At 39.2% G+C, this 27,298-nt stretch overlaps 1 pseudogene; it reads right to left on the reverse strand.

The window, feature by feature from the left end:
- Window positions 1-2,556: 2,556 nt before the first annotated feature.
- LOC129373177 (up-regulator of cell proliferation-like) lies at window positions 2,557-26,970 on the reverse strand (annotated as a pseudogene).
- Window positions 26,971-27,298: the final 328 nt, after the last annotated feature.

The raw sequence follows: 27,298 nt of genomic DNA on the forward strand, positions 1-27,298 counted from the left end.
GCAGATTTCAGAAGGGAGTGTATCCTCAAAGCTCTCATCATCTACCTGGGAGAACGAGTTGAGGACCTTATAAAGGAATACATGGTATGTCCAGATATTTTCTGTCACAATGATGATTCAACTTTAAGCATCACAGGAGACCACCTATGCCATTATACAGTATATAGTGATCAATGAGGTGTGCCAGACTGCAGTTGTTCAGTTGCATATTTCGTATATTTTGCCTCAGGTCTCCCAGAAAGATCAAGCCGAGCAGGAGCTGGAGAGGACCATCATGGCAGACTTCGTCTTCAGAGAGAATTCAAGCCTTCTACAGCAGCCCCAAGACGTTGGGATTGTCATTGATGGTGTAGAAGTCCTCAATGAGTTGCCTTCTGTTGCAGCCGGAGTTGTAATGCTCTTTGGACTTTGCTATGCTCTTATCATGGAGTATCCACAGGGTTTCAGGTTCACCTTTGAGGCCCTTCAGAAGATCCTGATGGAACAAGATGACTTCCAAGATTCGCAAACTCAGTGGTGAACTCAAAACTGCACAGTAGTGTATATATATATATATATCTGGTTCTGGGGCTTTGCATCCCAGAACCAGAACCAAGAGAGGAGAAGCAGCTTTCAGCATCCATGCACCAAAACTTTGGAACAAAACTTCCAGACAACTGTAAAACAGTGGAAACCCTGACTTCTTTTAAATCGCAACTAAAAACACACCTGTTTAGAATTGTTTTTGAAATGTAATATGTAACAATGTATTGTCTATTATATGTTGCATGATTTTGTGTTCTTGTGTTTATGATGTAAAGCACTTTGAAATGCCTTGCTAAAATGTGCTATACAAATAAAATTTGATTGATTGATTTTGTGTGTGCTTAATGTGTGCATGTAGTTACCACTGGCTTCTATTTAAGAGGTAGACCACCTCAGCAGCACTTTGTTATACAGGCTCACGGTGTCACTTTCATGGACTGCTTTTGTTGGAATTTTACTCCTTTAATGTTGTTTAGAGATGCAACATTCCTTCATGTGTTTGAACAGTACAACAGTGGATGCTTTCCATCCATTTAATTTAGCTTGGTAAGCCATATTGTCTTTATTTCATTGCTCTGAGCAACAATGACATGTTTATATTTGTTTGTCTGAACATGCCACTTTTTTTCTCCTTTTTTACTTGTGAGGAATAAATGACTGAAAAAATGTTGCTGGAGTGTATTAAGTGTGATGTGAGTGATGCAAATAGTTTTTTTAAACCAAATTTATAAAATATAAAAAAAAGACTTTCATGGTGAAAATGAATTAACTCGTGCTAATGCCTGAATATTACTTTGGTGTAATATATATTTGGTATATATATTTGATTGGTTCAATGTAAATATTTTACTTTGGTTCCAAAACTGGAATGTAAATAATTTAACTTGGATAAAGGTGAAGAATTAATATTGGCTCAAGTACAATAATATGGTTTGAATCAAAATTAAAGAGCCATGTTGTACCAAACAACTTTATTTAAATTCTGTGAAGTCAAATATTTTAGATGCAACAAATGGACATCAAATTTTTTACTTTAAGCAAGGCCACACTTTTTCCAGTGTAGCAAGATATCAGACTGATGAAACTGTTATTTGGCAGCTGATTTAAATCCAAGATCATTTTTAAATAGACAGCAAATTTTATCAAGAAGTTATTTTTAGTAAATTCAGATAATATTTTAACAAAGAGTTCTGTAGACCCACAACAATATATTTTATTAAGCATGTCATAAACAAGATGTCCTATTTCTTTATTTATAGAATATAATTCATTTTAACAAAAAATGAGAAGCTTTTTATTTGTTTACAGAAGAAAAGAGAATCAGCTGCTATGACATTTAGTTGGAAATAAAAACATTTTACATAATTAGCACAACAACACATAACCAAAAGAAAAATAATTTGACATCAATCTTACTTCAATTAAATGTATTGTTTTCACACTAACTCATAGCAAATGTAATCTCAATACAAAAAAAATGATCCATTTAATATACAGAAATACATAATCAGTTCAACCACATCAGATTTAAAATTAAATAAATTCTAATTTGACCAATCAGCTGCATTCAGATTGATATTTCATTTGGTAAAACTTTTTCTATCTAAGGAAACTCAGTAAATTGATCCAGTGATTGACTTTGCAGCAATGACCCACTGAATGATGTCATGATAATGGAGAATTGATCACATTGAGTCGTTTAACAATGAATAATACATTTGTACTGAAACTCTCCAATTATCCATCTAATGTGGTAGCAAACATACAATCTTTCAACAAGAGTGTAAATATTTTCAGACAAGATATGTTGCAAATAAAAGTTAATAAAATAAAAGAATAACAAAATGCTAAAATTATAAATGATCAATGAAGAAAATAAGGAGCTGCAGTAAATTAAGGTGAAGCTGTTTATATTGGCTTTTGTTAAAGAGGTGAGTCTAACATGTGAATTGGGCCTTTCAAAAAAATGACAAAAAAATCTCTACATGCAAAAATTAATTGTGTTCTTAAAACTAAACATGAATTATAATTTCATTTGATGTTGAATGATTTCTTGAGGCTTTTTACTGCCTGTTCTTTTGTGATTTTCTTCCAAGCATCAGGAATGTTAGCAGGCTCTGCATCATATGCTTTAGCAAATTCCTTGTTGTATTTGTTCATCACATATTTCCAATAATCTGACGCCTCAAGGCTCACATCTGGACCAATATTCCAGTCTGGGAAAATCACCCTATATTCTTTGTAAGGAAGGGATTCATTCTTTGCGTCACTGTAGCGAAAACGTTTGTCACTGATAACAAGAGAAGAGCAGATGTCAGTTGTGAGTATTCTTGAGTCATCCCACTTGTACCCACCTAATCCATCTGGTCGATGCAAAGAAGCAAAGTGTTGAGTGTGTTTTTCTCCACCTGCATCACAGGGTATTTTGCAGAATGGACACTGTTTGCCACAACCAATCACTTTGTTAAAAAGTTCATTCTCTGGTTTCATGTGGAGACGTGAGAGTTTTGTTTCAAACTTGGTTGATTTGAACTTTTCTCTAAGATCTTTTGTCATTTCCTCCACACACATGTTGAGCCAGTGAGCAAACTGTTCCTGGTCAGATTTGTTCAGAACCATGAAGGCATCAAGAGCATCCTGGGAAATTACTAGTTTATCACCAAGTTCTTTGCAGATCTTGATAACAAATGTCTTCAGACTGTCAGTCTTTTCTGTTTTTGCCTTTTTAATGGCAGCATTTATGTGGTTGATGCAAAACTTAAGGTGTTTGTCCTCTAACTCACAAACTGTCTCCCCAGAGGAGAAATACTCCTTAATTCTATTAGATGTCCATGATTTTACGTAAAATTCATATGAACAAATGTAGCTCTTAAAGCTTTCAAAGTCACTTTTAGAAATCAGATCCAGTAAAATGTAATACTGGAAGGACATTCGTGTGCTGAACTCCTCTTTTGTCATCATTTTATGAACAATATCAAGACCAAGAGAACGACAGATGAAGTTTTCAACAGCAGGTTTCAGACATTGATTAGTGAATTCTTCAGCTTTTTTCTGGCATTGGTCTTTTTCTTGAAACACATCTTTGAAATCTGTGCAGAACCTTTCTTTGTTTTTCTGCAGACATTTATAAGGATCATTTTCTTGGATAAAATCTTCATGCATTTTCTGAAACTTTCTGGCTGCAGATCCACAGATGTGTTGTTTCAGACACACTTCAAACTCAATGTCTGTGTCAACATCAGCTTTGTTCAGCTTCTCATCAATGATGTGAAGAATCTCCTGGATGTAAGTATCATGATAATTGGTTTTTCTCTTGATTTGATCAGTAATACAGTCATTGCAAGCAGAGATGATGCTGTCAGCAATTTTTTGTCTTTCCTTTACTAGATTCTTCAAGGTAAAAAATCCTCTAACAGCAGTTTTGAGTTTTTCCTTCATACCTTTAGGTTTGTATGTAAAAGGCTCCAGTCCACAGTCTTGGAGGCTTTTCTTACTCAGCAGTTCACATGCATGGCTTCCCTTGGGTGAAAGATTTGTTCGTAACTGATGGGAAACATTGGTGAAGATATTTATTGTCTGTTGTTTGGACAAAGACAAACTGTTCAGTGTTTTAGTCCACATCTCATTAAAACTTTCATCAAGCTTTCTGTCAGTCATTTGAATTTTTTTCTCACGACATTCATCAATTAAATCACAAACTGCTTTCTCAATTGTTTCTCTATAAGTGGCCTTGATTTTGTCAAGTTCTTTCAATCCCTTCTTAATATCAGCAGCTGCTGTGATCTGGTTGAACATTGATCTTTCAGTTTCTCGTCGAAGACTCTTGATGCTGTTGGAGAAATCCTCTCTGTATCCTTCAACCAGATAAACATGACCTTCTGGCTGCTCAAAGTATTTCTTCAGGTTTTCAAGGATCTTTGTCTCCCACTTGATCAGCTCTGTGGTTGCTTCACTTTTCAACTCAGTGATGAATTCATTCATGTCAGATATTGCATATGTTGCAGTAAATGAACCAAAATTGGAAATCCTTGTCTCTGCATTGGTGACCATTTGTACATTTCCTTTTTGAACTCCCACTCCCATTGGTTGTACTGTGTGCAGAGCCTCATGTAAGCATCAGCCACCAGGCTGTTCCTGAAGCTGAAGATGAAGTTTTCATGTTTTACTGCGTTCCACAGGCTGGTTATCCACTCTCTGAACTCCAAGATGTCATTAGAAGTTGAGCCACACTTTCCCAGCTGTTTGGATGATGTTTTTCTTGAGTTCATAGACAGTCTCACTGTATCCTGCATTGACTGGAGCCATTGGTGGGTTTCCATTCCAGAGTCCAGGAATGTAGCAGTTCCCAGTGTCTGGATTATACATCACATCAGTGAAGCTCTTGTTTCCTCTTTCTTCTCCATTCTAGCTGCTGCCTGGGTCATCTCATCCAGCTGTTCTAACAGCAGCTTCCTGTCTCTCAGGTTCTTCTCATGGGCTGAAACATCAGAAACGTTCTGGTGAACAAACTGACATTGAGGCTTTTTGCCGACCTCCTTCATCCTGAGGAAAGCATGCACCACTATCTGCAGGATGTCCTTCATCTCTGTTAAATTCTCCATGGCAATATTGATAATGGTGATGTCACTCAGCCCAACAACAAGTGTTGCCAGCTCATTGTCGTGCTCATAGCTGTTGTCCAGCTGTGCTAGCTCTGGTGATTTTAAGCCTTCAGTGTCGATGATCATCATGAAGTCACAGTTGAGAACTTTCTTGAAGTCTTCATTGACTTTGATGAGCAGCATGAAGGCACCTCTAGTGCATCGACCACTGCTGACTGCAAACTGGACTCCAAACATGGTGTTAAGGAGAGTGGACTTCCCTGTGCTCTGAACTCCAAGAACTGTGACGACCCGTATCTTTGTTGTTTGGAGACACCAAGTCATTGAGCTGAGAGAGAACATCACTCACCCATCTGAGAGGAATGTTGGAAGCATCTCCATCTACAAGCTCAACAGGAAATCCATCCAGCAACAACTGAGCACAGAGTTTGGGCAGATGTTGCAGTTGTTGACGTGATGGATCTGTTTCTGGAAGATAAAGAGAAGCTTCATAGATCTGACCCATTTCACGGAAGAAGTGCTGAACTCCCAGTGAGCTGCTGGAAAGTTGTTGGTCAATTTCTTTGATTTCTTGTTTGTTTTTAGAGTCCGTGCACTTCTTTTTGTACATTTTCCTCAGGTTAGACAGTTTTATGCGAGACTGGTTATCAAGCTTTATTGTCATCCATTTCAGGAAGTAGCGCCTTTCTGTTTCTGTGCTGGATATGGCAGTAATGAAGCATTTCACTGCTCTGGACATCCCATAATCATTTTGCTTTTTCCTCAGTTTTTCTCTCTCGCTCTGAAGTTTACATTTGTAATGTTCAATGTTTTCAGAACCAACTTTTCCAAGACGAAATTCTTCCTTTTCCAACAAAGTCAATTCCTTCCATATTTGACCCTGCAACAGAAGTTGATTTTCTTTGTATTTTATTATATCTTTAATCTCAGCAGTGATTTCATCAGCTTTCATCTTTCCATCCTGACACTCTGGAGAATCTTCATCAACAGTGATTCCCATTTCATGTGCAACATCAGCCATCTGCTCTACAGACATCTTTTTCTGTGAGTTATTGACCACATCACTGACCATTTTTCTCAATTGTTTTAACAAAATCTGCACTATTTGTCTGTTTTGTCTTTCTTAAAATGTTGGTTTGAGTCAAGCCCAGACTGGTTACCACTTGCTTTAATGAATCAACTCTAAAGTTTTTGCTCTGTTGGTTTCCCACTAAGAAGATTTGAGCTTTGTGGTTTTTGTTCGTCAGCAGTTTGCAGTCAGAGTCCAGCTGGTCAAAGAAAACAAAAACTGCAGCAGATGTCTGACACAGAAAGGAGAATTGAGTTTCAAATGAAGCAATGTCTCCACGAAGGTTAGCTATAGCAACTGGTTCACTGAAGATGTCCAAGTTTTTGTTTCCACAGGGAAGGTACCAGGTCAGTTCAGTCAGTCCATTGGATATTCTTCTCTGAATGTTTCCACACTCCATGTCACGGTGAATAAAGGTATCATGGTATTGCTCAGAGTTACTCAGAAGTTTGTTTAGGATCTCAGATTTGGACAGAGCACTCACCCAGTCTCACAAATGAGATCACTGGAAGTTCAGAAAGAACTATTCTTTCTTCTATGAAGCCTTTTGATTCTGCAAGATTTGAAGGTCTGTACTTCTTAACAATGTCTCTCATGGCCACAGCATGAGGGTGCACTGCTGTGTATCACAGTTAGGAAGCAGCAGAGGAACAGAGAACTGACACATGGACATTTTTAGAGCCAGTTCTTGCTGAACAAACCCATCAGAACACAGAAAGAGAGCAGTGATTATATCCAGAGGGTTTAGAGAGTCATCCTCATTTGGACTGTCAGGAATATCAAAGTCAAACTCACCAGCTTCTAATTTATAATTACAGGTCTCAGAAGTTGATGTGCATTTTATTCTAGCTGTTACATTTCCCATTATAACTTTCTTTAAAAAATACCATGGAAGATCTGATTTACACTCTGGAGGCTCTTCATTGATGGTCTTCTCATTGATCTCCAGTATCTTCCCCAGTGACAGTTTCTCCTTGAAGAACGGCTCCATTCCCAGTTCCTCCAAAAGCCTCTCCAGGTTGGACTCTGGTTATAAAAAGAAAGCTTGTTATCTCATTTTAGTCAAAAACAATAAGTTTTTGAATTTATTTTCATGACTTTAAAATTGTAATGTTACTACTTGCTAAGTTTGAACAATAAGTCCAAAACCACAGATATTAGAGTGAATGCTACAAAGGTCAAGCAAAAGTATTCATAGTCCTTAAACTTTTTTTTATACATTTTGCCAAGTACAAAAATAAAATTCTCTATATCTCAGTAGGATTTTGTGTGACAGACCAACACAGATCATGCTCAGGGATTTTTAAACTAACTTGAACAAAGTATTAAATAGTATTGAAAATCATACTATTACGCAAAACAATTCTACGTTTTTCTCTAACTTTGGTCAAAGGTCCTTCTTTTTGAGCATTTTGCTTCACCCAGCGTTAGCTGCTTACCCACCATAACTTCAGGTACTAAAATCTGTCCATTTTATCTCTAGCATAGACCTGGTGAATTTGGCTAAATGTCCAAAGACCTTATTTCAACAAAAAAGATTAGACAAGACAGTAATTCATGTTTGCAGGTCATCGACATTAAAATTGACTGAGCTGTTTTGCAAAGAAGAAAGGAAAAACACATCCATCTCAGGAAGTGTATAGCTGGATGAGACAGCAAAGGATAGTTTTACGTAGTGTAGACAAACAGACAAACTGGGGAGGAGGCTGTTATAGCCACAGAAATGAGGAGAATAACACATTTATGTAAACCTGTTTTATTTATTCTCAGTAAATGCACTTCTTAGTTTTAATTAGAACATGTATTTAGTTAGTTTAGCTGCCCTTCTTCAATTAATCTGAGATTACACTCGAAACATAAAGTATATTAATTTCTGTGGAAAATCACTCAGAAGTGTTTCACTTTGTACTCTACTGGCCAAAATGATAAAAACATTTTCAACATGTCTAATATGAATGGATGTGTATATTCTGCCTTCTGGTTCCTTCACTGATTGATTGCAGTTGTTGTCCGACTTAAAGGTTTCAATACACATTTAAATGTGTTGAAACTTAAAGGTGTTTCAATAAAAGAGGCAAAGTGTAGAACCTGCAACATGTTCTACCCTTCGCTTTGTACATAAGATAAAAAAGAAGAGGGTTGATTAGTGAACCTTGGGGAACGCCCTGGGACAGACGGGCTATGGAGGAGGAGCAGCAACTGACATGGATTTTCTATATTTTGTAACTTTACCACCACAAGCTGTAGAGCATCTTTGGTTGTGATCTGGGAGTCTTCTGTTTTTCCCATTTAGAAACCAGTGCGACCAGACAGTAATGAGTAATTAAAGTGTTCCTGCATGTATTTATAGGAATTCAGCTTTTCAGTGAAGGCCTCAGGGGCTTGGTAGACACCATGAGTTTCTTTTTCATTTTCAACAACCACTTTCAGCTTCTTTTATGGTTGAGCAGCACCATGACCTTGAGTCAGACTTTTATGTTGTACAATTTTCCTTTTTGTGTTTGAGATGTTAAAGTAAATATTACATTGGGGGGTGCAGCCAGCAACAGCTTGTTTGCATTAAAGTGACAGTAACCCAACAGCTAATACAGATGAAGATAAAATGGGAAGCCAACAGGCAGAACCCCACAGGTAAAATCTTGTGACCTTAGAGTGAGTTCATAATAATGTAATAAATATGTAGCCCAATGATCAATCCAAACTTTATCGAAATGAAATAGGTTCCCTTTAATACTGTCCTTCAGCCTCTAATTAATGTAATAAGGTTAAATGTTTGGATTTACTTCAGTCACCTTTTCAGAACCAGATAATCAACACCAGCCTGTTAAATACCAGCCGTTTGTTCTACACTTTGCTTTGTACAGAGAATAAAAAGGAAAAAAAAAAAAGAACCTTGGGGAACACCATGGGATTGATGGGCTATGGAGAGGAGCAGTAGTTGATATGGATAAACTGTTGCCAGTTTGAGAGATAAAACAGAAACCAGAACAAAGCGGAGACTGTAATGTTCAAGTTGGACTTGACACTGGATGAGAGGATAGAGTGACTGATGGTGTCAAAAGCTGCAGTGAGGTCCAGAAGGATGATGATACTGAGCTAGTCAGAGTCATAGGAAAGGAAGAGACAGTTGATAACTTTGAAAAGAGCTGGTTTAGTGCTGTGCTTTGGGCAGGAACCACAATGCAATGATTAAAACAGGCTATTGGATTTTAAGGCTGGTCTGAAGTTGATCAATTATGACACGATTCAGAATGTTGGACAGAAAGAAAAGACTAATATAGGCCAGACTCTTATGAAGTTGAGAGAGTCGAGACCAGAATTTGGGTGGTGACCGCCAATTTGAGGGAGTGTGAAAGAGATCCAAAAAAAAGTGGACTTGATGATTCTTGTGATCTGAGGAGAGAATATGTGTCGTCAGCTTTAGATGAGGGGAAAGAGAGTAGGATCCAGGGAGCAGATGGGAGTGTTAATTCTGACAAAGTCAGTCAAAAAGAGGAAACTGGATTGAAATGTGAAAAATGCTCACATGAGCAGCAGCTCATGAGGAAATGTTGTTATTGAGTTTTAGAAGTTGGTTGTTGCAGCCACAATGGAAGAGATTGGAGTAATACACAGATATGGTGCAGAAAAAACTTCTGACTTTAATTTGATCTCCCTTCCCCAGTGACAGGACTAAATGCCCGGTTTGCTACATGACACCTGAGTCAGTCCCACTGCTGTGGGTCAGAATCAGATCCTGATATAAAGAAACAGTAACACGTCTCACTGCTCTGCATCTCATAGCCTCAGTACTGCCTACTCATTGTTCGCTCTGTGCCTCACCTTTACCCTAAGGTATTGTTACTACCAGGCAGTTCGCACTGTTGCTGACAGATCGGAAAAAATCCACCCTATAAAACTTTGGCCAACCAAAACAGGCTCAACACTCATGAAACAGAAAAGTCTCGTCTGCAGATCTGTCCTAGCTAGTGTCTCATAAATTAAATCCCCCTATTTTAATTGTAGTTCCCTATTGGTCTCTCACATCCAGCAGAGAGATGTGCGGTGTGAAGCGGCTCTAGCTCGGCCCAAGGTGATATGGGGCCATAGGCAGAATTTGATTTTGACACAAGAAGTGTTTAAAAATAGATTTAGTGAAGTCTATGAGAGGAAGCCCAGGTTAATTGGTCACCTTAAAATCAATAACTTATTATTTGCCTATTATTTGCTGTGATATGTTTGTGAACAAACCCATCTCAATCACAAATATTACAGATAGTGCAATATTGTGTTGTAGATAATTTTACAAAGTAACATTCATAATTAAATCCTAAATGTACAATCTTGAGTTTTAATTTATCTCTGCTGAAACTATGAAATTTAACAGCATTCTTTATTTCAATAAACAAATGCTAATGCTTTTAGATCTATGTCTGTGTTGCAATTCAATCATCAAAGAGGTCAAAGGTCACATGTGGGGTCAATCTTAGGACCCCTCTTATTTAATATTTATATTCTCCCACTAGCTCAGGTTATAACAGGAAATAATATTAGCTACCATGACTATGCGGATGATACTCAGCTCTACATTACGATGTCACCAGTGACCTTTGACCCCATCCTATCAAAATAAATGAAAAAACAGATAAATGTGTGGATGTGCCAAAACTTTCTCCAGCTGAACAAAAATAAAACTGAAGTCATTATTTTTGGACCTAAACAGGAACGATCTAGAGTCAATGCACAGCTTCAGTTATTACAACTAAAAACTAGCATCAGGCCCGAAACCTGGGAGTAGTGATGGACTCGGACTTGAACCTTGCAAGCCACATAAAGACGATTACAAAGTCGACCTTCTATCACCTGAAGAACATCTCCAGGATTAGAGGACTAATGTCTCAGCCAGATCTAGAGAAACTCATTCATGTGTTTATCTTTAGTTGCATTGATTATTGCAACAGCGTCTTCACAGGTCTGTCCAACAAATCAATCAAACAGCTGCAACTGATCCAGAATGCTGCTGCTCGCGTTCTCACTAGAACCAGGAAAATAGAGACATAACACCAGTTTTAAAGTCCCTCCACTGGCTCCCTGTAGCTCAAAGAATAGATTTTAAAATACTGTTGTTAGTTTACAAATCACTGAACGGTTCAGCACCACAATACATCAAAGATCTGCTGTTGTTGTTGTTCCCCAGAACCAGAACCAAGAGAGGAGAAACAGCTTTCAGCATCTATGCTCCAAAGATTTGGAACAAACTTCCAGAAAACTGTAATACAGCAGAAACCCTGACTTCCTTTAAATCTCAACTAAAAACACACCTGTTTAGAATTGTTTTTGAAATGTAATATGTAACAATGTATTGTCTATTCTATGCTGCATGACTTTGTGTTTTTGTGTTTATGATGTAAAGCACTTTGAAATGCCTTGTAGCTGAAAAGTGCTATACAAATAACATTTGATTTGATTTGATTTGACTTTTATGTCAGTTATTGGTCTATAATGCAAGAGCTTGTATAAAATAATAGCTTAAGTTTTATGTTATACTTTTCCAAATATATCCTTATTATAATAATATATAAGGAAATGTATCATTCATTTCATATTTTCTGGAAGCTTTTTGCCATTTACATGTTTATTGCGTTTGACTGATAATTCATGTGTGGTGTTATGATGCCCTCGAGTAGATTTCTGTGATACTGACCAAGATGCAGTATCACAGAAATCCTGGATTTCTGTGATACTGCATCACAGAAAGATGGCATGACCATGATGCAGGCCATCTTGGTCAATGAGTCACATCCACTCCATGACATTCTGGCCAGATACAGGTACACCTTCAGCCAGAGACTCATTTTGCCAAAGTGCACCACAGAACGCCACAGAAAGTCATTTCTGCCTTTGCCATCAGGCTTTAAAATGCCCAAGTCTGAGCTAATTGATACAATTTTTTTCTGCACTCTTTATAGGTTATTGATTGATTAATATATTGCTTGTGATTGCTTGCTATTTATTTATTTGTTTATATGTAGACATTTTGAACTTATCACTCTTAGGTATATATTTTACAAACTTTACATTTATTACCTAAGATGGAGTAGCTTTCAACAAATAAATTATTTCCCCTTCGGGAACAATAAAGTATATTCTATTCCAGGAGTTCCCAAAGTGTGGCAATGCCAATGCAGGAGGAGTGCGGGAAGCAGTATGGATGAATGAAAAAAGAAAAAACAGTTACGCAAAAATGTTTGACGGTAAAGATGGTTTGTAGTGTGTCTGTTGCAATCTAAAGTGTTACTTTTTAAATCCAGCAGATGTCACCATTGAGTGATACAGCAACACAGTTTCAACACAGTGTAGACACAGTTTGGGAAATGTGCCATACACCCAATGGGGTCTCATCTGCCCATCACTGCCCATCACTACTATTCCTTCAACTTTCTAAGCTGCACCTCCTGACTGAGGAAGATTCAATTGATGCAATCAAAAATTAACGCATGTTAGACACAGTCTCTTACAATTGTTAGATTGTATTTAATAAAATAGCAAGAATTTGCAAATAACCTTCTCTCTTAAGATCTGTTTAAAAGCTATAGTCTCAGATCTACACAAACCTCCAGAACTGTCAGCAGCAGTAAAACCAACATTATTCCAACTGGGGAAAACAGACTAAATTTGCTTTGCATTGTCCTCACATGATGACAATGATACATTATGATTATATTAAATATTAGATTCTTGATTAAAATAGATTGTTGCTATGTTGTTGTATGGTGTTTTAAGATCTTGATCTATTCGTATCTTTTTTTAACTTTGAGTCTCTGTCCCCTAAAGGCCTCTGTGTCATCCTGAATGTAATCTAATAAATAGGTCTACGTAAGTAATCCAGACTTTTGAAATTCTATCAACAACTTTTGTGAAATTGTTTTTTCTATGAAGCTGCATATTATTTTTGAAACTATTTCACGCATTTAGAATGAGGGAGTAAATAATATATATCTTGTTATCTCATAGTGAGGAAATTAAGGTGGAACTGCAGCATCAAGACATGTAAGTTCACACAAAAATAAAAACAAATTATGAGAAACTGTGTGTAAGTTCACACAAAAATAAAAAAAATTATGAGAAACTGTGTGTATTAAAAAAACTGAAGATCTGACTGAAATTTGTACTGACCTGTTTCAATGTGTTCTGTCTTTGTCAACAGTTCTCTGACTTGGTCATCTCCTCCATCTTTATTGTTGAAAAGATGGATTCTCCATGAAAAACGGTCAACAATTTTGGGAAGCTGACTGTTGGTAGAGCCTGAAATAAATTGCTCTAGTGATGTATTTAAACTATCTCCTCCTGTGAAGAGCAGGAAACAATTTTTCATCCTCCGAGGCCCGAGGACTTTCTCTACAGCCTCTACAGCCTTTTCATCCTCTTGAGTGAAACGACCAACTTTGATCACCAGCAGGTAAAGAGAGGGAGTGGAGTCCGGCAAAAGATTCAGAAGAACTTTTGCAATCTTCTCCTGTGATGTTAATATGTCTCCAGTGTCTATCACTGAAATTTGTCTCCCAAACAGAGTTACAGGTTCCACACAAATATATTTGGTCACTGACTGAAAGTCTGTTTCAGCCTTAACACTTCCCTTCCTAGAATGGTGTTTGCTGAAGAACTTTTCCCAACTCCAGTTTTTTCCCAGAAGAACAATGTTAAGATGCTGATCCATGACAGAACAGCGATCTGTTGAGAAAATGCAAAACACTTTAGTTTCTGCTCTTTGTCTTTGGAGTTTACAGAACAATTTAAATGTAATGATATTGCAAAGCTTAATGAAAAAATAAAGATGTCAGTTTTTATGCACAATGTTAAGTGACTCAAGGTAGAAAAAAAATAATTTCAATCAACATTTAACTAAACTGATGAACTATAAACACATAATTATATGATAAAATACAAGACTACGGTAATATATATATATATATATATATATATATATATATATATATATATATATATATATATATATATAAAAATTCCGTTCTCACCCACCGCGGGTGGTTCTTATCCTCTGAGCTCGGGTCCTCTACCAGAGGCCTGGGAGCTTGAGGGTCCTGGAATATCTTGGCTGTGCCAAGGACTGCACATTTCTGGACTGAGATGTCAGATGTTGTTCCTGGGATCTGTTGTAGCCACTGCTCCAGTTTGGGGGTTACTGCCCCGAGGGCCCCGATGACCACAGGCACCACTGTGGTCTTCACCTTCCAGGCCCTCTCCAGTTCTTCCCTGAGTCCCTGGTATTTCTCCAGTTTCTCATGCTCCTTTTTCCTGATGTTGCAATCACTTGGTATTGCTACATCTACCACAACGGCTTTCCTCTGATGTTTATCCACTACGACAATGTCTGGTTGGTTCGCCATTACCATTCTGTCTGTCTGGATCTGGAAGTCCCACAGGATCTTAGCTCTGGCGTTCTCCACCACCTTTGGGGGTGTTTCCCACTTTGATCTCGGGGTTTCCAGTCCATATTCTGCACAGATGTTTCTGTACACTATGCCTGCCACTTGGTTATGTCGCTCCATGTACGCTTTCCCTGCCAGTATCTTGCACCCTGCTGTGATGTGCTGGACTGTCTCAGGGGCCTCCTTGCACAACCTACATCTTGGGTCTTGTCTGGTGTGGTAGATCTGGGCCTCTATTGCTCTGGTGTTTAGGGCCTGTTCCTGGGCGGCCAGGATGAGGGCCTCTGTGCTGTCCTTGAGTCCAGCTTTTTCCAGCCATTGGTAGGATTTACTGATATCAGCCACTTGGGTTATTTGCTGGTGGTACATCCCATGTAGGGGCTTGTCCTCCCATGATGGTATCTCTGGCACCTCAACCTCCGTTCCCTGTTGTCTGAGACATTCACTGAGCACATTGTCTGTTGAGGCTTTGTCCCTGATGTATTTATGGATCTTAGTTGTTTCGTCCTGGATAGTGGTTCTCACACTCACTAGTCCTCTGCCTCCGTCCTTGCGGCTCGTGTACAGTCTCAGGGTGCTGGATTTGGGATGGAACCCTCCATGCATGGTTAGTAGCTTTCTAGTCTTAATATCTGTGGCTTTTATCTCCTCCTTTGGCCAGCTGATTATTCCAGCAGGGTATCTGATTACTGGCAGGGCATAGCTGTTTATCGCACGGATTTTGTTCTTGCCATTGAGCTGGCTTCTCAGGACTTGCCTTATTCGTTGGAGGTATTTAGCTGTGGCTCCTTTCCTTGTGGCCTCATCGAGGTTGCCATTTGCTTGTGGTATATCCAGGTACTTGTAACTGTCCTCTATGTCTGCTATTGTTCCTTGTGGGAGTGAGACTCCTTCTGTGCGGATCACCTTCCCCCTCTTTGTGATCAGCCGACCACACTTCTCTAGTCCGAATGACATCCCAATGTCAGTGCTGTAGATCCTGGTGGTGTGGATCAGTGAGTCGATGTCTCGCTCACTCTTGGCATACAGCTTGATGTCATCCATGTAGAGGAGGTGACTGATGTTGGCCCCATTTTTGAGTCGGTATCCGTAGCTAGTCTTGTTGATAATTTGGCTGAGGGGGTTCAGGCCTATGCAGAACAGTAGCGGGGACAGAGCATCTCCTTGGTATATGCCACATTTGATGGACACTTGTGCAAGTGGTTTGCAGTTGGCTTCAAGCGTGGTTTTCCACAGCTTCATCGAGTTTGCAGTGAAGGCTCTCAGAATCCTGTTGATGTTATACATCTAGGCATTCAATGATCCAAGTCTGCGGCATTGAGTCATAGGCTTTCTTGTAATCGATCCAAGCCATGCACAGGTTGGTGTGTCGGGTTTTGCAGTCTCGGGCAACTGTGCGGTCTACGAGGAGTTGGTGTTTGGCTCCTCTGGTATTTACACCGATACCCTTCTGTGCCGTGCTCATGTGTTTATCCATGTGTTTGCTTATCTTGGCCGCTATGATGCCTGACATGAGCTTCCAGGTTGTGGAGAGGCAGGTTATTGGTCGGTAGTTGGGTGGGACTGGACCCTTTGATGGATCCTTCTGGATTAGGATTGTCCGCCCTTCAGTTAACCATTCAGGGTGAGTCCCACTTTGTAGCAGCTGGTTCATTTGGGCTGCCAGTCGCTCATGGAGAGCAGTGAGTTTCTTTAGCCAGTAGGCATGGATCATGTCAGGCCCTGGTGCTGTCCAGTTTTTCATACCTGAGAGTCTTTCTTGGACACAGTGATGGTTACTGGGGCTTGCTCAGGGAGGTTGCTGTGGTCCTCTCGTAGAGAGATCAGCCACTGTGCATTGCTGTTGTGGGACCCCTCCCTTTCCCATATGCCTTTCCAGTATTGTTCAGTCTCCAGCCTTGGAGACTTGGAGACTATATATATATATATATATATATATATATATATATATATATATATATATGGTAATGGCGAACCAACCAGACATTGTCGTAGTGGATAAACATCAGAGGAAAGCCATTGTGGTAGATGTAGCAATACCAAGTGATTGCAACATCAGGAAAAAGGAGCACGAGAAACTGGAGAAATACCAGGGCCTCAGGGAAGAACTGGAGAGGGCCTGGAAGGTGAAGACCACAGTGGTGCCTGTGGTCATCGGGGCCCTCGGGGCAGTAACCCCCAAACTGGAGCAGTGGCTACAACAGATCCCAGGAACAACATCAGACATCTCAGTCCAGAAATGTGCAGTCCTGAAAAGATTTTTTTAGTAACTCAACATGACCTTTGTTGTGATTTGTTGCTATATAAAAAAGTGAATTGAATTTAATTGAGTATTTCTTTCATTACAGTTAAAGATGGGTCTTTCAGTGACTCTGTGGCATTTTCTCCTCCTGCCTTGCAGTCTGTTGTTTTAATTTTTATATTTTAGAGTTCTTCCCTGGTATTACGACGACTGCAGAGCTTTATTACTTACCGATTTCCACCAAACGATTAAGACTCAAAATGTCTCCTGTCTGGATCTGAGCTGAGCACACTCCATCTCTCAGCTTTCGTTTTCTCCTCCGTCTTTTAACCTGACATAAAAACATACAAGTGAATGTTGAGAATAAAAATCTCCCAGGTATATTTCATCCGTTCTGCTGCGTCCTGCAAACAGCCCACTTACCTCTTTATAGGATGAGAGGAACTGAAATCACTGAAACACAGAATGTCTCGACAACAACTGACCTTTTCCTCTTAACATTTATCACAACTTAGTGTTATAAAAGCGGACTTCAGTCATTGGGTAATGTCACCTGATGTCTTTCAAAATAAAATTCCTGGTTCAACTGACAAACACTTCTTAAAACGGAAACATTTTATCGATTCAATTTGTTATTATTCAATGTAAGACTGATTTCAGAAAAAAATACAAGCAAATGTATTACTTTTATATAACCTGCAAAAGTACAGAATAAATATGTAGGGAAATGTAGTTAAACAGGTAAATGATTCTGTTTTAGCATCATAAATTCAGAATGATAAATGAATGTTTTCAGTAATGTTTTCAAATGAATAGAGGTGACCACAACTTGCAAACTTGTCATTACTGTCCCTTTCTCGTGTCATAACGGTTAAACATCAACTGGGTTTCTGTTTGGTAATGTGCAACATGTTACACATCTTACAGATCTAAATAGTTTCCTGAATACTTTAAAAAATAAGACCAGTGAAACATGTCATAATCAAAACACCAGATACATCTGAAAAGAATTGTTTAAATTGTTTGGAAAAATAAGATTCAGATGCTTTCTGGAAAACTTTACTTAAGTAAAAGTAATTAATTCATGTTATCTCTCGGTCAGGATTATGATCATAAAACATGTTCTTTCTGGTTCTGTGACTTTTTGATAAGCATCTGTGGATCTTTGTATTCTGCCTCTCAACATTTATGAATACATTTTATGTTTTTCTGAGTTTTCTTACTTAATTTGTCATTCATTGATTTAAAAAAGATTCAAAAGGCAAAACAGAAGGTATGTGACTTGAAAAAGGGATTAAAATTATACAAAAAATAATTTTACTTAGTTTTCTTTTGCTGGGCTGTGACCTTTTATCTTAGAAGCACTGAAGATGTAAACAGTGTTCAGACTGTCTGGTCCTGAGACATTGTGTCAGGTTCTGTGTTTTTCTGTGTTTAATTCTGAGTTTCTGTGTCCTGAGTTCTCCTCGTTGTCCTGTCTTGATTGTTCCCAGGTGTGTCTTGTTCCCCTGATTACCCTCAGTGTATTTAGTCCCTCCTGTGTCCTTTGTTCCTCGTCGGGTCCTTGTCGTTGTCGTACTTTTGTTGTCAGATTGTCAGTCAGATTGTCGTTGTTGTTTTTTGTGCCGCCCTTAAGACCAGTTGCTACCGGTGTGAGCCCTGGCTTCTGCTCAGCCGTGCTGCCTGGCCGCGGACTCCGTTTATTGACTGTGTTTTTGTGGACTATTTTGTTATTAAATTACACCACCGTTCACTTACCTGGGTCTCCAGCGTGCTGCCTCACCACCTCCACCACCACACTCTATGACACATTGACAAATTAATTAAGACTAAATGTATAAACTGGATTAAGAAAATAAAAATCTCCATGAAAGAAGCTATTCTAAATGTGATTGTCTTTGTCTTGACAGTGTCATCCATAGAAATCTCATATTAATCTCAACATGAAACTTTTGTGATAACATTTCAATGTGAAAGGCACAAAAAAGCAGCTGGTTTTTGATGTCTCTTAAGTTACCACTAGAGGGCGCGATTGTGGTGCATTTTGAAGACCTATGACTACACAATACTGATCAGCCTATAAGAGAAACAGTTTTTGTTAATTAAATATTCACAACTACACTCTCCTTTTGGGTCCATCTCAACAACACACCATGACAGTTCCAATATTTTACATTTAAAAAAAATGCTTACCACTCTTTTCTGTTTAATTTTGGTTTATTCCACTTGTACTACAGATTAATCTGTGTTGCACAAAAGTATGTGTTCACATGTTTAAATAAGGCTTCCAACGACTGTAAAGTTGCGCTTCTTTAAAATAAAACACCATACTGTTGTGTTACACACGCCATGTTAGTCAAATATTAATTTACCTAAACTCATATAATTCTGATAGAGCTAAATGTGTACTGCTGTAACACCATAAAACACCTCACAAGTTTATAAAATACTGACATCACAGAGACAAAATGTTACTGAAAATCCAGACAAACAGAAAACTGTAAGAAAGTATAATAATGTTTTTGACATCAACTAAAATGTGTGAAATAATATGCATCTCAGATGTTTGTGTATTTAGCCACAAGAACTTTTCGTCCAGTAAACTCAAATATACACTTTTAAAAAATATTTTATACAAAATTCATAAAGACTTGAGATTAACCAAACCATTAGATAATGCAATATATGGAACACTACATCTAAAGTGATTATATTCAAATGACTTTCCTTCACTGCCAGTGACGGCTCCACAATTTTTTTTTCCTGCAGGTGCTATGATGGATCTTTTTTTTCCCCTACAGTCATCGACACACAAATCAGACTGACTTGCGTTTATTTGGATGATCAGATAGGCAGACGGATGAATTACAGGACAAACGGATGGACAGAGAGATGGATGGGTGAACAGATTTGTACATGGATGGAAGGATGATAAAAGGAGAAAAGCATGGATGGACAGATTGATATGCTAATAACTCAAAGCACAACGCTTTGAGTTATTAGCCAGATTACTTCCAGATAATATATTACATTATTTAGGTTAAAACAGCATTTATGACAAAGGGGATACTCAAGTATTGACCTTTTGCAAATGCATCTTTTAATCATTCAAAGTGCCAAGATGTACATTTGATGTGAGAATCTAGAGGGTTGAACTGATTCTAGTCTACATGACACGGTGGCATTGTTTCCATGGTGAAAGGCCTACCTTCTCCATAATGCGATATTTGATGTCTTTTTAATCATACTTACTTAAAGTATATGAACGTTAATCTTCTTATCTTGCATAAAGTGTTCGCTGCAAATCCACGGCACCAACTCACTGTCAATCAGTTGTCTGATTGACAACTGCTATCCATCGCTGCATCTTTCGTCGTTAAAATAAAATGGCAAACTTGGTTTTGACCCTTGTCTGTCTGTGCAGCCAACCGCGCAGCACCTTGTGACCATTTTACTGCAAAATCAACTAAATAAAAGTAATATTAGCCGACCACATGAATGTATTTTGACAGGCTTTATAGGAGCACATAGGTTTTGACATCCATCGTGATGGAGAGAGTGACGTCAGGTGGGAACAGTTATATTGTCATATTTGTTTTATTTTTTTTTTATTAATTTGTGTTTATTTAATTGCCACAGGGGTACAGGGCTTGATTTGACTATCAATAAGTGTCCTTATGACAAAAAAATTGTATGTATACTACCAGTTAACTTTGTGCTGACTAACATATGGTAGTCTGCTATGATAAACATTATCAATATTGTGTTGACAGTTAATCTATACACCGCATTCAAATTATTATACAAATTAGATTTAAGTGTCATAAAGATTACATTTTTTGTTGTGCTATTAAATTTCTAGATGGTATCAGGGCTCTTTGAGTCACTATAACTAATTTCAGAGAGCTGGGTTGATTAGTTTGTCTGGTCAGCTCAATTAAAGGAAATTTATTTAAGAAGGATGTTCCACATTATTAAGCAGGCCACAGGTTTCAAGCAATGGGAAAGTGAAAGGATCTTTCTGCTGACGGAAATCATCAGAAAGTGTAGTGCAGTATGACAAGATATGAAAACATTAGATACTTAACCAAAACTGAATTAACTTGTAATGTGAAGAGATTTGTGGCTGATTCAGAACAAAGATGGTTTGTGCAGATAAAGGCATAATGAAGAAGGTTTTTGTTAGACAAATTCATGGGATTAAGAGAGCAGCTGTTAAAATGCCCTTACAAAGCAGCAAACACTTATTTGAAGCTGCTGGTGCCTCTGAAACCTCAAGGTGGAGGATCCTCCAGAGGCTTGCAGTGCATGAACCTACTATTCGGCCCCTAACCAGAGATCACAAGCAGAAATGGTTGCAGTGGGTACAGCTGTACATGAAGATTAATTTGTTCACAGAGGACTGTTGTGCAACCCTGGATGGTGCTGATGGACGCAGTAGTGGACTGGTGGTGGATGGCCACCACATCCCAACACGGCTGTGACGTCACTAAGGAGGTGGTGGAGTCATTTTTTTTGGCCAAAATCATGGGGAGAGAGAGAGGTGGTTGGGTCCTTCAGAGTCCCTGAAGGTGTGAAAATGACTTCAGCAAAGTATAAGGACTTTCTGACTGATCACTTTCTTTCATCGTTCAAAAAAAAAGAGCCGTACCTTCAGTAGCAAAATCATCTTCATGCATGACAACAAATGCTGTAAGGAATACCACTGTGTCATTGGCTGCTATTGGTATAAAAGGGGAGAAACTCGTGAAATGTATAGTGACCATCATTTGCACTGACCATTTAAGAAAATCTTAGAAAATAACACTTGCATAATAATTTGGAACACAGTGTTTAAGGGACATACACTTTCTTACAAATTGCATCAGCCGATTGGTCAGTTGCTGACAAATGCCCTGGAATGATTGGGCCACATTATTGGTTTTCAGTGTCTAGCAGACATATTGTTTTATTAAGGACTCTATGAGATATCAGACTGATGAAACTGTTGTTTGGCACCTGACTTAAATCCAAGCAAATCCAAGATCATTTTTAAATATGCAACAAATATCATGAAGTTGTTCAACTAAATTCTGCACATCTTTACAGAGTGGGAATAAAGATTGCTGTAAATCCATGAGATATAATTTAATAAAACGTCACAAACAAGATGTCCTATTTTATTATTTTTTCTGCTTAAGGCATCATCACCAAAGATGATGCCTTAAGCAGATTTCCATTAATTTGCAGAAGAAAGCCGAGCATTTGCAGCTATGACATTTAGTTCATTTAGTTGAACAACAAAACATTTAAAATAATTAGCACAACAACACCACACATCAAGTGAGCTCAGAATTAGAGAGGGATCTGACAAGAAGCAAGCTATGTAAACACTTTGAAATGAGTTGAACTAAATTTTTCTGTTACATTTGATAATAAATCCTGAAGAAGAGGACCAAAATACAACAGAATGAAGTCAGACATATGGTGGAATACTTTGATGAAGAAGATCTAAAAGTTAAACTCAAACAGGAACAACAGAAGTATCAAATAATAAAAAAATAAACCACAGAGCTTAATCAGCTTTCTCAAACTCCAGTCTTCAAGAAATTTCTCTGCTTCAGCACACCTGGCTACAATATTAGCTTATAAGCAGAGCTCTGTAGAGCTCGATTGCATGCTAGTAAGGAAGTTTAGTCATTTATTTACAGTGTGTACGACAAAGGTCACATCTAAAAGTTGTAGGACCAACCCTCAAGGACTGAAGTTTGAGACAGCTGACTTAAATGAAGTGGAGATGTTGGTGGAAGTTTGGTGAAAATGAAACTAGATGAGCAAAATCAAAACAATGAAAGGAAGAGCTAAGGAGCTGAAGAGGAAGAGCAATACAAACAATACACACTATGGAATAATTAATAACATCAGATGATCATCAAGGTTATCAAGGAAACAGATTAATATCAGAGATAAACTGAACATAAGTTCTAAGTCTTATGTCACATTCCTTATGATTATGAAAAGATGACACAAAAGGAAAGAAAAAATACAAATTTAATGCAAACGATGCCATATCTGGCAATGACTGATTATATATATATATAATATATATATATATATATATATATATATATATATATATATATATATATATATATATATACAACAGAGGAAAGCCGTTGTGGTAGATGTAGCAATACCAAGTGATTGCAACATCAGGAAAAAGGAGCACGAGAAACTGGAGAAATACCAGGGCCTCAGGGAAGAACTGGAGAGGGCCTGGAAGGTGAAGACCACAGTGGTGCCTGTGGTCATCGGGGCCCTCGGGGCAGTAACCCCCAAACTGGAGCAGTGGCTACAACAGATCCCAGGAACAACATCAGACATCTCAGTCCAGAAATGTGCAGTCCTTGGCACAGCCAAGATACTGCAGGACCCTCAAGCTCCCAGGCCTCTGGTAGAGGACCCGAGCTCAAAGGATGATTATAAAAAAATTCCCTTCTCACCCACCGCGGGTGGTTTTTTCTCCAGTTTCTTGTGCTCCTTTTTCCTGATGTATTGCTACATCTACCACAACGGCTTTCCTCTGTTGTTTATCCACTACGACAATGTCTGGTTGGTTCGCCATTACCATTTTGTCTGTCTGGATCTGGAAGTCCCACAGGATCTTAGCTCTGGCGTTCTCCACCACCTTTGGGGGTGTTTCCCACTTTGATCTCAGGGTTTCCAGTCCATATTCTGCACAGATGTTTCTGTACACTATGCCTGCCACTTGGTTATGTCGTACCATGTACGCTTTCCCTGCCAGTATCTTGCACCCTGCTGTGATGTGCTGGACTGTCTCAGGGGCCTCCTTGCACAACCTACACCTTGGGTCTTGTCTGGTGTGGTAGATCTGGGCCTCTATTGCTCTGGTGTTTAGGGCCTGTTCCTGGGCGGCCAGGATGAGGGCCTCTGTGCTGTCCTTGAGTCCAGCTTTTTCCAGCCATTGGTAGGATTTACTGATATCAGCGACTTGGGTTATTTGCTGGTGGTACATCCCATGTAGGGGCTTGTCCTCCCATGATGGTATCTCTGGCACCTCAGCCTCCGTTCCCTGTTGTCTGAGACATTCACTGAGCACATTGTCTGTTGAGGCTTTGTCCCTGATGTATTTATGGATCTTACTTGTTTCGTCCTGGACAGTGGTTCTCATACTCACTAGTCCTCTGCCTCCGTCCTTGCGCCTCGTGTACAGTCTCAGGGTGCTGGATTTGGGATGGAACCCTCCATGCATGGTTAGTAGCTTTCTAGTCTTAATATCTGTGGCTTTTATCTCCTCCTTTGGCCAGCTAATTATTCCAGCAGGGTATCTGATTACTGGCAGGGCATAGCTGTTTATTGCACAGATTTTGTTCTTGCCATTGAGCTGGCTTCTCAGGACTTGCCTTATTCGTTAGAGGTATTTTGATGTCTCGCTCACTCTTGGCATACAGCTTGATGTCATCCATGTATAGAAGGTGACTGATGTTGGCCCCATTTTGAGTCGGTATTCGAAGCCAGTCTTGTTGATAATTTGGCTGAGGGGGTTCAAGCCTATGCAGAACAGTAGCGGGGACAGAGCATCTCCTTGGTATATGCCACATTTGATGGATACTTGTGCAAGTGGTTTGCAGTTGGCTTCAAGGGTGGTTTTCCACAGCCTCATCGAGTTTGCAATGAAGGCTCTCAGAATCCTGTTGATGTTATACATCTCTAGGCATTCAATGATCCAAGTATGTGGCATTGAGTCATAGGCTTTCTTGTAATCGATCCAAGCCATGAACAGGTTGGTGTGTCAGATTTTGCAGTCTCGGGCAACTGTGTGGTCTACGAGGAGTTGGTGTTTGGCTCCTCTGCTATTTACACTCTTCAGGGTGAGTCCCACTTTGTAGCAGCTGGTTCATTTGGCCTGCCAGTCGCTCATGGAGAGCAGTGAGTTTCTTTAGCCAGTAGGCATGTATCATGTCAGGCCCTGGTGCTGTCCAGTTTTTCATACCTGAGACTCTTTCTTGGACATCTGTCACAGTGATGGTCCTCTCGTAGAGAGATCAACCACAGTGGGCATCTGGCTGTGCTTTCTGGGTACTGGTCTTTTCATTGTACCTTTGTGGAGCTCTGACAGTTGGCTCACTTCCCTCCTTGTTACCTTGATTTTAGCCTCTAACCGTCTTTTCCATGGTGGGTATTGGGTCTCATGTTTGCTCTTATAGCCAAGTATCTCAAGGATCACTGATGCTGAGTTGTAGATCAGCTCATTGGTTTCTGTTATGGTGTTGGTAGGGATCGTTCTCAATTCTCAATTTACATTATCAATGAGACTTTCTGATGGTGCTTCACTCAGCCGTTGAAATTGGCGCCGAGGAGGTCTGGTTGTCATTTGGGTCATGATTCTCTCTCTCAGATCAGCAGCTGTCTCGTTCAGCTCTGATTCGCTAATTAGGGCCGTGTATCCCTCGGGATACAGGGGTGGAGACTTGTAGTCTCACAGTTCTGGTCAGGTGCTCTGGTTCCCCAACACCTGACGCAGACATTGTTACGCATCTCAGTATCTCTCATGGTATGAGGTAGGCAGTAGCTTGAAGGGTCTTGCCTAAGGACCCAGACCGGATTTGAACCCTGCCCTCTCGGGTGATATACAGATATATATATATATAATCTAATTTGACTCAAATTATAAGTCACTAAAGCAAAAGTTCAGATTGGTATTTCATTTGGTGAAACATTGTCTATGTAAGAAAACTAAGCAAAGTATATCCAGTGATTGACTTAGCAGCAATCACCCTTCTGAGCAGGGGCGTGCAGAGACCTTTGGAGGGGCAGGGGCTTAAAGTTAAAAAAGGGCACATTGAAAAAGATCTTAAAACACTGAACAACAACATAGCAACAACCCAGATTAATCCAGAAATTAATTGGATCCTTCTATATCATTGCCATCATGTGGGGACAACACAAAGCAAATGTATTATATTTTCCCCAACAGGTATAATGTTGCCGTTTCTGCTGCTGACAGTCCTGGAGGGCTGGGCTGATCTGAGACTATAGGTGTTAAACAGATCAGAGGGGTGAATGTGGCAGGTTATGAAGTTAGAAAATAAGCAAATGTGCTGCCATTTTAATAATTAAGCCCTAATAATATCTATTTAACTTCTAGAAACACTTGGCTGCAGACTGATTTATAGATCAAATAAACTCAAAGGGATTAACTCCATAATTTTTTTTTTTTTTGTTAGCGCCTCTGAAATCTAGAATTGTAAGACTGGGATCTCAAGGCAAAGAAATCTCAGTAACTGCTGGTAGGGGCCATTCAGGGGCCCCTAGGAATGGTTTATTTGTAACACAGACTATATATCTGAACCTATAGCGTCCATTTATAGAGAATGACAATTTTACATTTTATTTAATGCATTCAGCTGAGAAAAAAAGTACATTTAGGATTTAATTAAGAAATTTACTTGTAAAAGTTTAAAGAACCATCTTGATAGTTTGATTGTTGTGTTACCATGGCTACAATGTGGCGTATTCTTTGTGTTTAAATTGGGTTTGTTCACAAATACATCACAGCAAATAACCAGTAATCAGTGATTGATTTTAAACTCGGCTGATAAATATTTAAATATGTTAGCTGAGGTTCTTAGTGAGAAAGGTTTCGGGAGTTAGGGGCCGGGGGGATATGTCTAAGGCCCCATATTACCTTGGGCCGGCCCTGCATGAAGAGCCACTGCGATGCGCATCTCTAGAATCTACTTGAATCCCCCGGTGGTCCCAATGTCAATCCACTGATGCTTTGGGGACATTATGATTCATTTAGTTGTGGCACGTTAGGCTTTCTGCTGCGGTTCTAATTATTTCTACAGTATTTTCTCTGATGTTCATTTTCTGAACTCTAAATGTTCTGGCCCGAATCTTCCTTTAACACTTAGAGGTTCTGTAGTAACTTCTATTTGCTCCCGTCAGTAGTAGCTTTAACCCACCTGGCGGCAATGTTAAGGAGAAGCAGAGTAAACAGTCAGCAGGTGGTAGCAGGTGGTACCCGGTGTTACCGGGTGGTACCGAGTGGTACCGGGTGGTACCGAGTTGTACCGGGTGGCCGAGTTGTACCGGGTGCATGGTATCGGAGCTTTGAGGTGCGTCGCGATGCGCGGTGACCGTTGGGGTACAGACAGACATTCTTTCTATCTGTTGGTGGGACCGACCCAGTCTGCCTGTAGTGAACCGGGCATTTGGCAGCCTGATTAAGTTGAAGTCAGAAGTTTTTTCTGCAGCCGAAGCATTTTTAGGGTCGAGGAGGATTTTGTCCGCTATTGTAAGGACAATTATGAAAATATAAATAGAAACAGTTTTTTTGACGTCAATATCAGACCAACACTTCATACACTGGTTTATTTACAAACCAGTGTATGAAAAATATTCTTGCCCATGATTTGATAGTTCAGAT

This window comes from Poeciliopsis prolifica, unplaced genomic scaffold, assembly GCF_027474105.1.
Source record: "Poeciliopsis prolifica strain line A6 unplaced genomic scaffold, Auburn_PproV2 SCAFFOLD032, whole genome shotgun sequence".
NCBI classification, from domain to species: Eukaryota; Metazoa; Chordata; class Actinopteri; order Cyprinodontiformes; family Poeciliidae; genus Poeciliopsis; species Poeciliopsis prolifica.